Source organism: Psittacula echo (assembly GCF_963264785.1).
Source record: "Psittacula echo genome assembly, chromosome: 5".
NCBI classification, from domain to species: Eukaryota; Metazoa; Chordata; class Aves; order Psittaciformes; family Psittacidae; genus Psittacula; species Psittacula echo.
The window spans coordinates 13026525-13038757 of record NC_137739.1 but is presented as its reverse complement, the minus strand read 5'-3'; the positions used below and the strand labels follow the sequence as shown (position 1 = coordinate 13038757).

Genomic DNA, 12233 nt, shown 5'->3' with positions numbered 1-12233 from the left:
TAAGACTCTCTCCTACCTCTTCCTTAAATTCAAATATGAATCTCAAAGATGTAAATGCATTCTGATTCCCCAAATTATTTCGAGTCCTGCATATAAGTGCATAAACATGTAAATATGACACAAGATATTCCAGGGTAGGTAATGACATTTGTAGCTAGCTCTGAGATACTTTTGTCTTGATTTACCCAGGATATGAATAATCACTACAGATATGTAAAGAGAAAAAAAGCTCAGAAGTAGCTATAGTTTCAGAAGCAGCTTAGAAGTCTGATTTTAGCTTTTTAAGATTTGGGTGAAGGTTGCCATCCTCTGCTACGTAAAGCCATTCTGCTATGTATTATAACTGCACATTGGTCAAGTTTAATTTGCCCCTCCCAAAGTCTTAAAATCAGCCATCAATTTCTAAACACTTTTACTAAATAATTTCTTTTCCACAAAGTAGTAGTTGCCTACTTCCCCATAATTTAAGACTGAAATTATTTGCATTTGAAAGTACTTTGTATTTTATATGTGGAATACATTTTATAGGCACTTCACTGTGCATCACTTCAAAGCTGGGGTTTTTCCCTGTAAAACTGGAAAAGGTGTTGGAGGCCTGCATGGTGATATTTTCCCTTTATTTGTTATTCGACTAATATGTTTGCAAATTACACTGAATAACAATGTTATTATTTGAACTGTATGCTTTCTAGCATTAGCTTTCAGCTTTCTAATTCAAGTAGGGATAACTCACTTTGAAGATAAATGGTAGTATTCATGGTCAATATTACACTTCAGTTATTAGTAAAGTGGTTGCTCTAAAGAGAGGTAATCATTTATATCAACTAATTTTTACTTAGAGCTGTGGAGATTCTTCAGTGTGGGGATCAAACTATTGGGATTAGAATTAATTTTCATTTCAATTAAATTTATCTGTAAACATCTCTTTGGAATATTAAGGATAAAGTATGATTTGCACTTTTTTACTGCACAGTAAAAGCTCAGGATACTATGACTTGGTACTTCATCCTGTATGCAAAAGAGGGGGTTTTGGCACCCGTTAGGCTAAAGACCGGGATTCATGACCAGGATTCATTTCAACAGTGGAACTCAAGATAACACACAAACATTGTAGTACAATGTCTTACAATGTTTAATCAATTACATTATGGAAGAGAAATGCAATGAAGAGAATTCACTTGGGTTTGGTGGTTCTTATGTTTCTATTAAATCTCACATAACTTTTAGTTGGTTGTTTTTCCCCCCCTCCCGCCCCAAAAACTTTGGGATGACTGATGGGAAAAGAGCTTCACTCTCTTCCACTGTTAATACGGCACTGACAGGGTTAGACTGTTCTTTAGAGTTTAGGATTGGCAAACTGTAGGCTGGTATCCAGGAAATACTGAGTAGTGACAAGCAAAGCTGTTAAGAAGTTTGTACTTATTATCTGAAGATACAGTCTAATAAAATTACTATCTTCAGATCAGTCATTAATCTTATCATATAATCACTGTTTATATTTGCAAATGGAAGCATTTCAGGGCTGAATTTACACATCATTCCTTATGCCACAGACACCTAACTGCTGAAACAAACAAAATGTGTGGTTTTCTCCAAGAGATTAAATCCACTCTCTCCCTGCTGATCTAAATGTCCTGTCAACTGCAGTGTAAATTAAAAGATTCCTAACCTAACACCTTCAGGATGAAATGCAACTCTACCAGAATGGAGCTTATTGCAAACGTGTTCTTCAACTAGAGATTAACACCACACGTGCAGTTTGGTTCCCAGTTGTGATCATTCTACTCATCTAATAGGTCAGCTTCTCACCACACTTCAGTGAAGACCAAAGAGCAAACCCACTCTTTACTGACAAATGTGCAGCAAAGATGGGAAGAACAGTTCTGAAGCAAATTAGGAAATTTCTTTGCTTTCATAATGTCTGCAACTTTTTCTTTTTGGATATTGATTCCTATTTTTCTACAGAACTATTGGCTGATGTGCACTGCAGATGACACATGAGCCTGGGAAATTAACAGTTGCTCTACCACTGTGAAAACACAGGACAACATTCAGGAGAGAAGCTTTAAATTCTCCTTCTTCAATAGACATCTCTGATCTAAGACACCTGGATATCCCCAGCCACACTTAAAGATTTTGATAAGAAAGTATTGTATCAAGCTGCAGCCCAGGCCTTTTTTTTGGTAAGAGCAGCACTTTATCACAGGAAACGTACAGTATTTTCTATTAACTCATTCACACAGAAATTTTATCTGCTGATTTAATTAATTCAAGTGAATAGTACAGTAAGAAAGAGTTAGTTTTCTTGTGCAATTTACAAGCAGTCCCCACACTCAGAAAGTATTTTTCATTCCAAAGGAAGTTTAAATTGAAATTACATATACCTAAGGTTCCTAAGGTTTTCTTCTTGCTTTATTATGCTGTTTTCCATGATGTAATTTCATTATGGCAATGACAGCAGTTTGGTTTTGCACAGGTTATTACTATTTTTATTAACCAGAGTAACAACGGGTATATATAATTTACAATTAGTCCCCATCAGAGTTTAACTAATCACCTCAGAAATTTTGGAAATACAATCAGTAACAAACAACTATTATTTACTGACATGTTTTAATAAGGTTAGAGCCCTCTGTGTTTTATCTTCTGAAATCATTTTACTGTAGCCGCTTTGGCTGTTGTACAATTCTTGAATAAGACACACAGTCTTACTGTCACTCTGAGTGGTGGCTCTTCATCATATGATTAATGGGCAGCTCCACTTATTGGACTATTCAAAAATGCAGAACGTTTGTAAGCAAATTAGTGGCCTTCAGAAATCTCAGCCAAATTCCACAAATACAGATTTAGCAGGAACAAAGTTATACTGTAAACAAGACAGCACAAAATTTAGAACAAGATTTAGGTATTTATTTACCATATGGACTAGCAAATTAATTTAGAAATATTTCAGCAATAGTTTTCTACAAGATTGCACTCCTTAAACTTCATCCTCTGACAAACACCTGAAATTTATTTCCTCTGCTGGTATTAAGATCACTCTTATTCTACCATAATTGTTTTTCAAACATTTTCTAAAATACCAGTTGCAAGCAACTATTGTAACTACAGGGCACATAATATTTCCCATATAACGGATATATAGGAACATACAACCAGCAAACTGTAAAATCAGTAATGAAAACCAAGGTATGCCACTAGACAAATTTATACAAGAATTAAGCACTTGACAATAAAAGTTCCTAAATCGTTTCAATTGTTACACCTTTTATGGACTGATTATCTCATGAAGCCCTAAATGACAGAAAGAATACAATCAAACTAAACCTGTGGGTCACAATTGACCAGGGTCACAATCTCACTTGTATTTGCCATAATCCAGTAAAGTTTCATTATCCTCTTTGTGGAAAGAACTGATCAAGGAGAATATTTTTCAAAGTTCTAAGTTTACTTAAACATCTTTTACTTATGTACAGGCAGCCTCAGCAAATCACTTCATCAAACTTTTTTAATATCTCCATTTATGGTCATAAATACCGTCAGCAAAAAAGGGAATCAAAATTACACAGTGAGGAGAAAATAGTCCCTGTTCCATATTTGAAAGAATGAAATTGAATTTCAGAAAAAAGTGTCCCAATATTCATATATGTTTATGTTACCACAGCAAAGAGTTTATAAAATCAGTCCCATGAGCCTTATGCAATTTGTATTGATTTTACTTTCATAAAGTTGTTACCATTTTATCATGATTCATATGATAAGTATTTTAAAATATCTATCTGTAAATGTCTATCCACAGTAATGGCTATAGGGAAGACAACAAAGCAGCTTTTTAAGTTTTAGAGTAATAAAACATGCACAAAACGTCATCCTTTGGGTTATCCCCTAGTCACTACACTTTCAGCTACTGTTAAGAGTTCAGCTAGAAAGGCCTCTGTACACAGCCTAAGGTACACACACTTAAAAATGAGCAAATACATGCACACTCATCTATTCAGTAACTATACTAAAAAGCTTTTTGGATGTATACTTCATCGGTGTTTGAGTATTTGTGTTGTATCTGTTGCTTCTGAATTTTTTAGATACCTATACACTCTGGAATACCGCATGGTGTTGGGCTGATCATGTTAACCTGTTCTTTTTCATCTTGGTATATAGCTGCTGCATTGAGAGACAAACAGAAGACTTTTTTATGCAGGGTTGGGCGTAAGATAATACCAAAAACTTGTCCTATAAACAAAAATTACATGCTTTTGATCACTTGCATAAGACTGCTCAGTGGGAAGTGGAAAGGCAAGGCATAGAATCACAATTAAATATTAACTGGATTTTTCTCTCATTATTAGAAAAGGTATTGTCACCAAGAGCTGGACTGAGGTATTTGTATCTGAAATAGCAACCCAGAAGTCTCCAGTGGAAATGTCAACCATTTTATCTGCTTGAGTAAATTTCAATTTTTGAAAAACACCATCCTATAGCCCACTTTCTGAATTGTCAAAGACAAGGAAAAATCTACAGAAACTTCCATTTAGGATGCTTGATTATTTTATAAGGAAAATATTTCCGCAAATTCTCCAAGTCAAGCACCTCCAAATCACAGAATCTCCATATTCCTGTTCTTAGAAATGGGTGGGATATTCCCTTTTTTTCCTGTCACTGGGGACTTCGCTTGACTGCACAACAGGCTGGCCTGTCTTTCCTGAAAAGGACATAGCCCTCCATGACTATATTCCAGTCATGTGAGCTGTCCCATCATGTCTCTGTAATTGCCACCAGATCATAATCAACTGACCGAACACAGGTTTCTAATTCCTCCTGCTTATTCCCCATGCTGCGCACATTGGTGTACAGGCATTTCAGGGCACGAGCTGAGCACACCGATTTCACCCTACGGGGATGGGAGGCCTTCTGGTCTTCATCAATTCTAGAGTGCTGCCCCACTGGTGCCAGCCCAGCTACAACCCCATCCCCCTTCGAATCTAGTTTAATGCTCTCTTGTCACAATGCTGATTTATTGGCTCTCAAGGTTGTTGCTCTTGATCTCACAGTTTCAGCATGTCATACGTTACTTACAGCCTGTATTTGCTGGTTTAGTGTTTATCGGCTGGGGGGCTTGGGCTAAGGTTCTTGTTTCGCTGTACTTTATGGTAATGACTTGTAATACAACAGACTCACTGATCATGAAACTGGTCTGGCTTGCGTTCCCAGTGTGGTCATCACCTCTATACTTTGGGAGGTATATAATGGAAGTGCTTAGCAATTATACATCTTTTTTCTGCTCCTTGGGTGGCCAACCTGTGAAGGAGACATTCCCTTACACCCCCAGCTCCTCCATCAGACTATTTACAGCATCATTTGAGAGTTCTGAAGGTTTTGAATGGCCTTTGAGTACCCTTGAGACCTGCCTGCCAATTGTGATGGGGATCACCATGTTGGCACACGTACAGAGTGTGTTTTACCCATGATCATTTCGTCTGATCTTGAAAGTTAAGCCGAGTCGGGTTTGGGCCTTGCCTAGGGTTAGACAACGATATAGGAGGACCAAGAGATTGCCCCAGAGTCTGGACAGTCATGAGTGGCAGGGTGTGTGGGATAGTATGGGCAAGTATCTAGGCCAGTGGGCCCCTCCAGTGCTTTGGAACTTCACCACTGAACAAGTGCAAAATCCAGAAAAACTAGTAAAACACCTAAATGAGGTGTGCTGTCATCCTGGTCATACCAGAGAGGGACAAATCATGGCAAAGTGCAAGGGCTTGGCCTATGCCTACAGAGCCCTGTTCAACACCGTGCAGCACCTTAAAAGGGAAAAAAGATGTCTCTGGATCTGATGGCAAAGCAACCAACAACACAGCTACTCCAACTCCAAGTACAGCAGCTACACCAACCCCAGTGAAAAGTACAGCAGCTACTCAAACTCTGACCATGACAATGCAGCAGCTGGTGCTACTCAAAAGCCAAGCACAGCAGCTGCACCAACCCCGACAACAGATACTGCCGCCACTGCAACCCTAGTGGCAGCCACTGCAGCCACTCCAACCACAGTGATAGTCACTGCAGCTAAACCAAAGGGCAAATTCATGCCAATACTGGTTGTCCCATATGCACGGGGAAAAGCAAACAAGAGGCACAAAAAGCAACCCATATAGTGAAGAAAGATGAAGAACCAATGCACTTACTATACAGGAAAGCATCTGAACAAGAGTTATTATTATGTGGATCAGAGGAAGAGGAAGAAGACGAGATGGCTTCTCGACCCCAGACCTCAACCGAGCTACAGAATATGCCAAAAGATTTTATTCGTCAGCCAGGGGAGCACATCATCACCTGGTTGCTCCAACACTGGGACAATGGGGCTGACGGTCATTAACTAGAAGGTATGGAAGCCAAGCAGCTGGGATCACTTGCTAGAGAAGGGGGAATTGACAAAGCAATTGCAAGAGAGAAAAAGTCCCTCAGCCTTTGGAGGCAACTCTTGGCAGCTGTGAAGGAAAGGTTTCCATACAAGGATGATGTTATGAGTCATAACTGGACCACAACAGAGAAAGGCATCCAGTCTCTGACGGAATCAGCCATTTAGAGATGATCTATCAGAGGCCGGATGCTGGGAATGCATCCAGATGAAGTCGAATATACATGACCCATGTAGCAGAAATTTACATGGAATACACCATCATCATATGCCCACTCACTGGCAGCAATAACCTGGAATGATATAGCACCACCAATAGTGGAAGAAATGATTCGTCAACTCTGAGAGTTCGAAGACAATCTCACCACTTCCAGGATATTGCCTGTCCCAGGATCTCAAACAATTGAGAGACGATCTATCTGATCTATCCAGCTCCTCACATGTACCAACACACGTCTCAGCTATTAACAAAAGGTGTCCTACTCCTCGAGAGAGAAGATCCAGGAGATATACACCATGGGCCACCCTATGGTTTTACCTGCGGGATCATGGAGAAGACACAAGAAAGTGGGATGGAAAACCTACCTCAGCTCTGGAGAAACAAGTGTGTGAATTGAAGAGGAGAACAAAGGTCAAGGCTGATCGTCCCATGAGAGCTGCGGTTTCAGTCTCTGGAGAGCAGGTTCCCAGATGGAGCGGAAAAGCTGCTTTTACTCCAGCTTCTGTGATAAAGAAGACTAATCCCTTTATACAAGACGTAAGTGACCAATATTGTCATCACTATCGAAGGGGCCCTGTCTCCAGCCAGGTGGAGGTAACGGACAACTGGATTTGCCAGACTGTGTGGCTCAGATGGCCTGGCACATCAGTTCCACAGAAGTATAAGGCTGTAGTAGATACCAGTGCACAGTGTACCCTGATGCCACCAAACTGTCAACGGGTGGAACTCATTTCTATTTCTGGAGTGACAGGAGGATCCCAAGATTTGACTGTACTGGAGGCTGAAATCAGCCTGACGGGGAGGAAGTGGCTAAAGCACCCCACTGTGACTGATCCAGAGGCTCCATGCATCCTTGGCATAGACCACCTCAGGAGAGGGTACTTCAAAGACCCAAAAGGGTATCAATGGGCTTTTGGTATTGCTGCTTTGGAGACTTTGGAAATTGAGCAGCTGTCCACCCTGCCTGGTCTCTCAGAGGATCCTTCTGTTGTGGGGTTGCTGAAGTTCGAAGAACAAGTGCCAATCGCAATAACAAGAGTGCACTGGCGGCAATATTGCACCAACCGAGACTCCATGATTCCCATCCATAAGCTGATCCATAGACTCGAGAGCCAAGGAGTGATCAGCAGGACCCGCTCACCCTTTAACAGCCCCATATGGCTAGTGTGAAAGTCTAATGGAGAGTGGAGACTAACAGTAGACTATCGTGGCCTGAATGAAGTCACACCACCATTGAGTGCTGCCGTACCGGACATGCTAGAACTTCAGTATGAACTGGAGTCAAAGGCAGCCAAGTGGTATGCCACAACTGATTTTGCCCATGCATTTTTCTCAATTCCTTTGGCAGCAGAATGCAGGCCACAGTTTGCTTTTACTTGGAGGGGTGTCCAGTACAATTGGAACCGACTGCCCCAGGGGTGGAAACACAGCCTTACCATCTGAAATGGACTGATCCAGAATGCACTGGAACAGGGGCAAGCTCCAAAACACCTGCAATACATTGATGACATTATTGTGTGGGGTGATACAGCAGCAGAAGTCTTTGAGAAAGGGAGGAAAATAATCCAAATACTGCTGAAAGCCATTTTTGCCATAAAACAGAGTAAGGTCAAGGGACCTGCACAGGATATTCAATTTTGGGGAATAAAATGGCAAAATAGACCACCAGAACAACCAACAAGTGGATAAAGCTGCTAAGATTGAAGTGGCTCAGATGGACTTGGATTGGCAACATAAGGGTGAATTATTTTTGGCCTGGTGGCCCCATGACACTTCAGGCCATCAGGGCAGAGATGCAACATACAGATAGGCTCGTGATCGAGGGGAGGACTTAACAATGGACACTACTGCCCACGTCATTCAAGACTGTGAAACATGTGCTGCAATTAAACAAGCCAAACGGTTAAAGCCTCTTTGGTATGGAGGACGATGGCTGAAGTATAAATATGGGGAGGCCTGGCAGATTGATTATATCACACTCCCACCAACCCGCCAAGGCAAGCGCCATGTGCTTACCATGGTGGAAGCAACCACTGGACGGCTGGAAACATATGCTGTGCCCCACGCCACTGCCCGCAACACTATCCTGGGCCTTGAGAAACAGATTTTGTGGTGACACAGCACCCCCGAGAGAATTGAGTCAGACAATGGGACTCATTTCCGGAATAACCTTATAGACACTTGGGCCAAAGAGCATGGCATTGAGTGGGTATATCACATCCTCTACCATGCACCAGCCTCTAGGAAAATCAAACAGTACAATGGGCTGTTAAAAACTACACTGAGACCAATGGGTGGGGGAACTTTCAAGCATTGGGATACACACTTAACAAAGGCCACCTGGTTGGCCAAGACCAGAGGATCTGCCAACAGGGCTGGCCCAGCCCAGTCAGAACTTTTACATACTGACAAATGACAAAGTTCCTGTGGTGCACATGAAGAATTTGCTGGGGAAGACAGTCTGGGTTATTCCTGCCTCAGGTAAAGGCAAACCCACTCATGGGATTGCTTTTCCTCAGGGACCCAGATGTAATTGGTGGGTAGTGCGGGAAGATGGGGAAGTCCAATGTGTACCTTAAGCGGATTTGATTTTAGGGGAAAACAGTCAATGAACTCAATTGTATGCTGTTGCTTGCTATGTAGCACTTTTATACCCCACCAACTAGATGTCTTCAGGTCACCAGTGACTGGCCCTAACTTCCCTCCGACCATCATCCCAACAAAGAATAAACTTTGACGAAACCAGACGAGCTCAGAAGTGACCAGAAGAGTTCCACAGTGACATCAGCAGCCAACAATCCAGCACTGCACACCGTCTCTCCTGCATTAAACCACGACAATATTCTTCCTAGGACACGCATCCCTGGTTCCAGTGCCTGCACATTTCCTTCTTATAGTTTAGTTCAACCAGCTGGTCTCAGGCATGCTGTTCTCCTGCCTTCCCTGCCTGATTTCTTACATACGGGAATCAAAGGCTCTTGTGATGTAAGAAAAATGTCTTTAAATAGCTGCCAACTCTCTTTTGTTCCTCTGTCCCTGAGGGCAGCTATCCTCATCAGCCCCACTCCTGATTTTGAGATTAAAAAAATCCCAAAACTACAAAACCAAACAGTCTGAGTAGTCAAGAATCCAGATGCAGCCAGACAGCATAAAGTTCTGCTCAACTACAGCTGAAGTCAAAGTGCTTTACAATGTAGCATACGATGCGGAAGCATGTAATTCATTCCATATATTGAAGCTGATAGGTGCATCTGCCCAGATCTTACAACACTTATTCTCATGCTCACATTAAAGCACAGAAATAGTCAGTAAAGGGAAAGTGTGATTGAAGCCCTAACCTAAGGCTTAACCAACACTTGCTATGCACACTAACTAGGATTTACTGTGTTCCCTTTTCATTTACCTTTCATTCCATTGAATTGCCTGAATTTTCTTCTTGTATACTTCTCATTGGTTGCATCTATTCTTCTACTCAAGATGTGTAGAAACATGTTAGTTATGACTGGTTCAAACTCTATGTAATTCCAGAGAGTAGAAGAGTCAGACAAGGAAGCTATTCTATTTCTCCAGAGCTGATTGTTGCATAAAACTGAAAGTTACCTGGATTATTTTTCTTCATTATCTTTAAGCAGATTGAAATAAAAAGGTTTATCAATGTATAACACATATAAGGAAAACCAACTGGTAAACAACTTCAAGTCTGTCAGAGATTAAGAGGGTTTTTTTTTTAAATAAGGTACTAACATAGTCAAGAATTAATGATTTGGGTGTGCACGACTCCAGGAGTATGATATAGTAAGCATCACAGAAACATGGTGGGATGGCTCCTACGACTGGAATGTTGGAATGGAAGGTTACAGGCTCTTTAGAAAAGACAGGCCTGGCAGGCAGGGAGGGGGAGTTGTTATTTATGTTAGGGATAGGCTGGAGAGTATGGAACTCTGTCTGGGGACGGGTGAGCAGTCGACAGAGAGTTTGTGGGTCAAGGTTAAAGGGAGAACAGCTCTGGGGGACATTACTGTGGGGATCTGTTACAGACCGCCTGATCAAGAGGAATCTGTGGATGAAGTGCTCTATAGGCAGATAGGAACAGCCTCACGCTCACAGGCCCTTGTTCTCATGGGAGACTTCAACCACCCTGACATCTGTTGGAGTGATGGTATGGCCCGGCACAAGCAATCCAGGAGGTTCCTTGATTGTGTGGAAGACAACTTCCCTCTGCAAGTAATAGAGGAGCCGACAAGGAGAGGTGCCATGCTTGACCTCGTGCTCACCAACAGGGAAGGGCTCGTTGGAAATGTGACGCTCCAGGGCAACCTTGGTTGCAGTGACCATGAGATGGTTGAATTCCAAGATCCTCAGGACAGTGAGAAGAGCGTGCAGCAAGCTCACTGTCCTGGACTTCAAGAGAGCAGACTTTGGCCTCTTCAGGAACCTGCTTAGTAAGGTTCCATGGGATACAGCCCTAGAGGGCAGGGGGGCCCAAGACTGCTGGTTCTTATTCAAGGATCACCTGCTCCAAGCTCAGGAGTGTTGTATCCCAACTAGAAGGAAGTGCAGCAGGAGGGCCAGGAGACCTTGGATGGATAAGGAGCTGCTCAGGAAAATTCAAAGGAAAAAAAAAGGCTTATAGAAGGTGGAAGCAGGGACAGGTGGCCTGGGAAGAATACAGGGATATTGTCTAGGAAGCTAGGGACCAGGTGAGGAAAGCTAAGGCCCAGTTAGAATTGAACTTGGCTAGGGATGTGAAGGATAACAGGAAGGGATTCTATAGGTACGTAGCGAGTAAAAGACAGACTAGGGACAACGTAGACCCCCTTCGAAGATATCAGAACTGGCTATCCTGGATTTGGAGAAGGCTGAGGTTCTTAGTGACTTCTTTGCCTCCGTCTTCACTGGCAAAGGCTCTGACCGAACCACCCAAGCCGTTCTTGTAATTAATAAATTCTGTTGGTTTAATTTTATGTTATGGAAGGCTAGAAAGCACACAGCTGACTTAGAGAATGCTAACTTGACTCAGCTAAAGGATTGCCAGGGAATGGTGATTTATTATGAAATCTGGGAAAGATCAGAGTGAATCTTCCCACCCAACCCTTTTTTATCAAGCAGAATCAGATTTGCAATTGATGAAGACAGAAAGCTTCCACTTAATTAATAAATAATGTTCTTGTCAGAAAGTTTTTAGTGCAAGTTGTTCTCCTGGTCCAAGACTGCAGGTAGTCAACTAAACACACATTAGTGATATAAGGCTGTGGATATATGTATGCAAGGCCTAAATCTCTATAGGAACAAAGTCCCATGTTGTACTTCGCTTGTGTGTAGTAAAGCTTCCTGGTGGGCCAGCAGCAAGTTAAACTGTTCCCTCCATCATCATGATGCTCGTGACTATGATAAATGTTAATTTGTTGAGATTTTTCTTAGTACTAAAGACAACTATTATTATGAAATTATCCTTTCTATTTATAAATAAAATTTTACTTTGGTAGGAAAGGCGTGCTGTTTTGTAGAGGAACCTTATCTTTTCATTTGAGTACTCAGTAAGAAATGTAATGTTTACCACATTCAGGACTGCTTTTTATATATCAATCCTGTGATTAATATTAT

General features: G+C 41.7%; 1 protein-coding gene across 2 annotated transcripts in view; it reads right to left on the bottom strand.

The window, feature by feature from the left end:
• Positions 1 to 12233, bottom strand: part of RBFOX1 (RNA binding fox-1 homolog 1) — a gene marked incomplete at both ends in the record, with an annotated part of 1305905 nt that overhangs the window by 519575 nt on the left and 774097 nt on the right. The gene's annotated exons all lie outside the window — the stretch shown is intronic.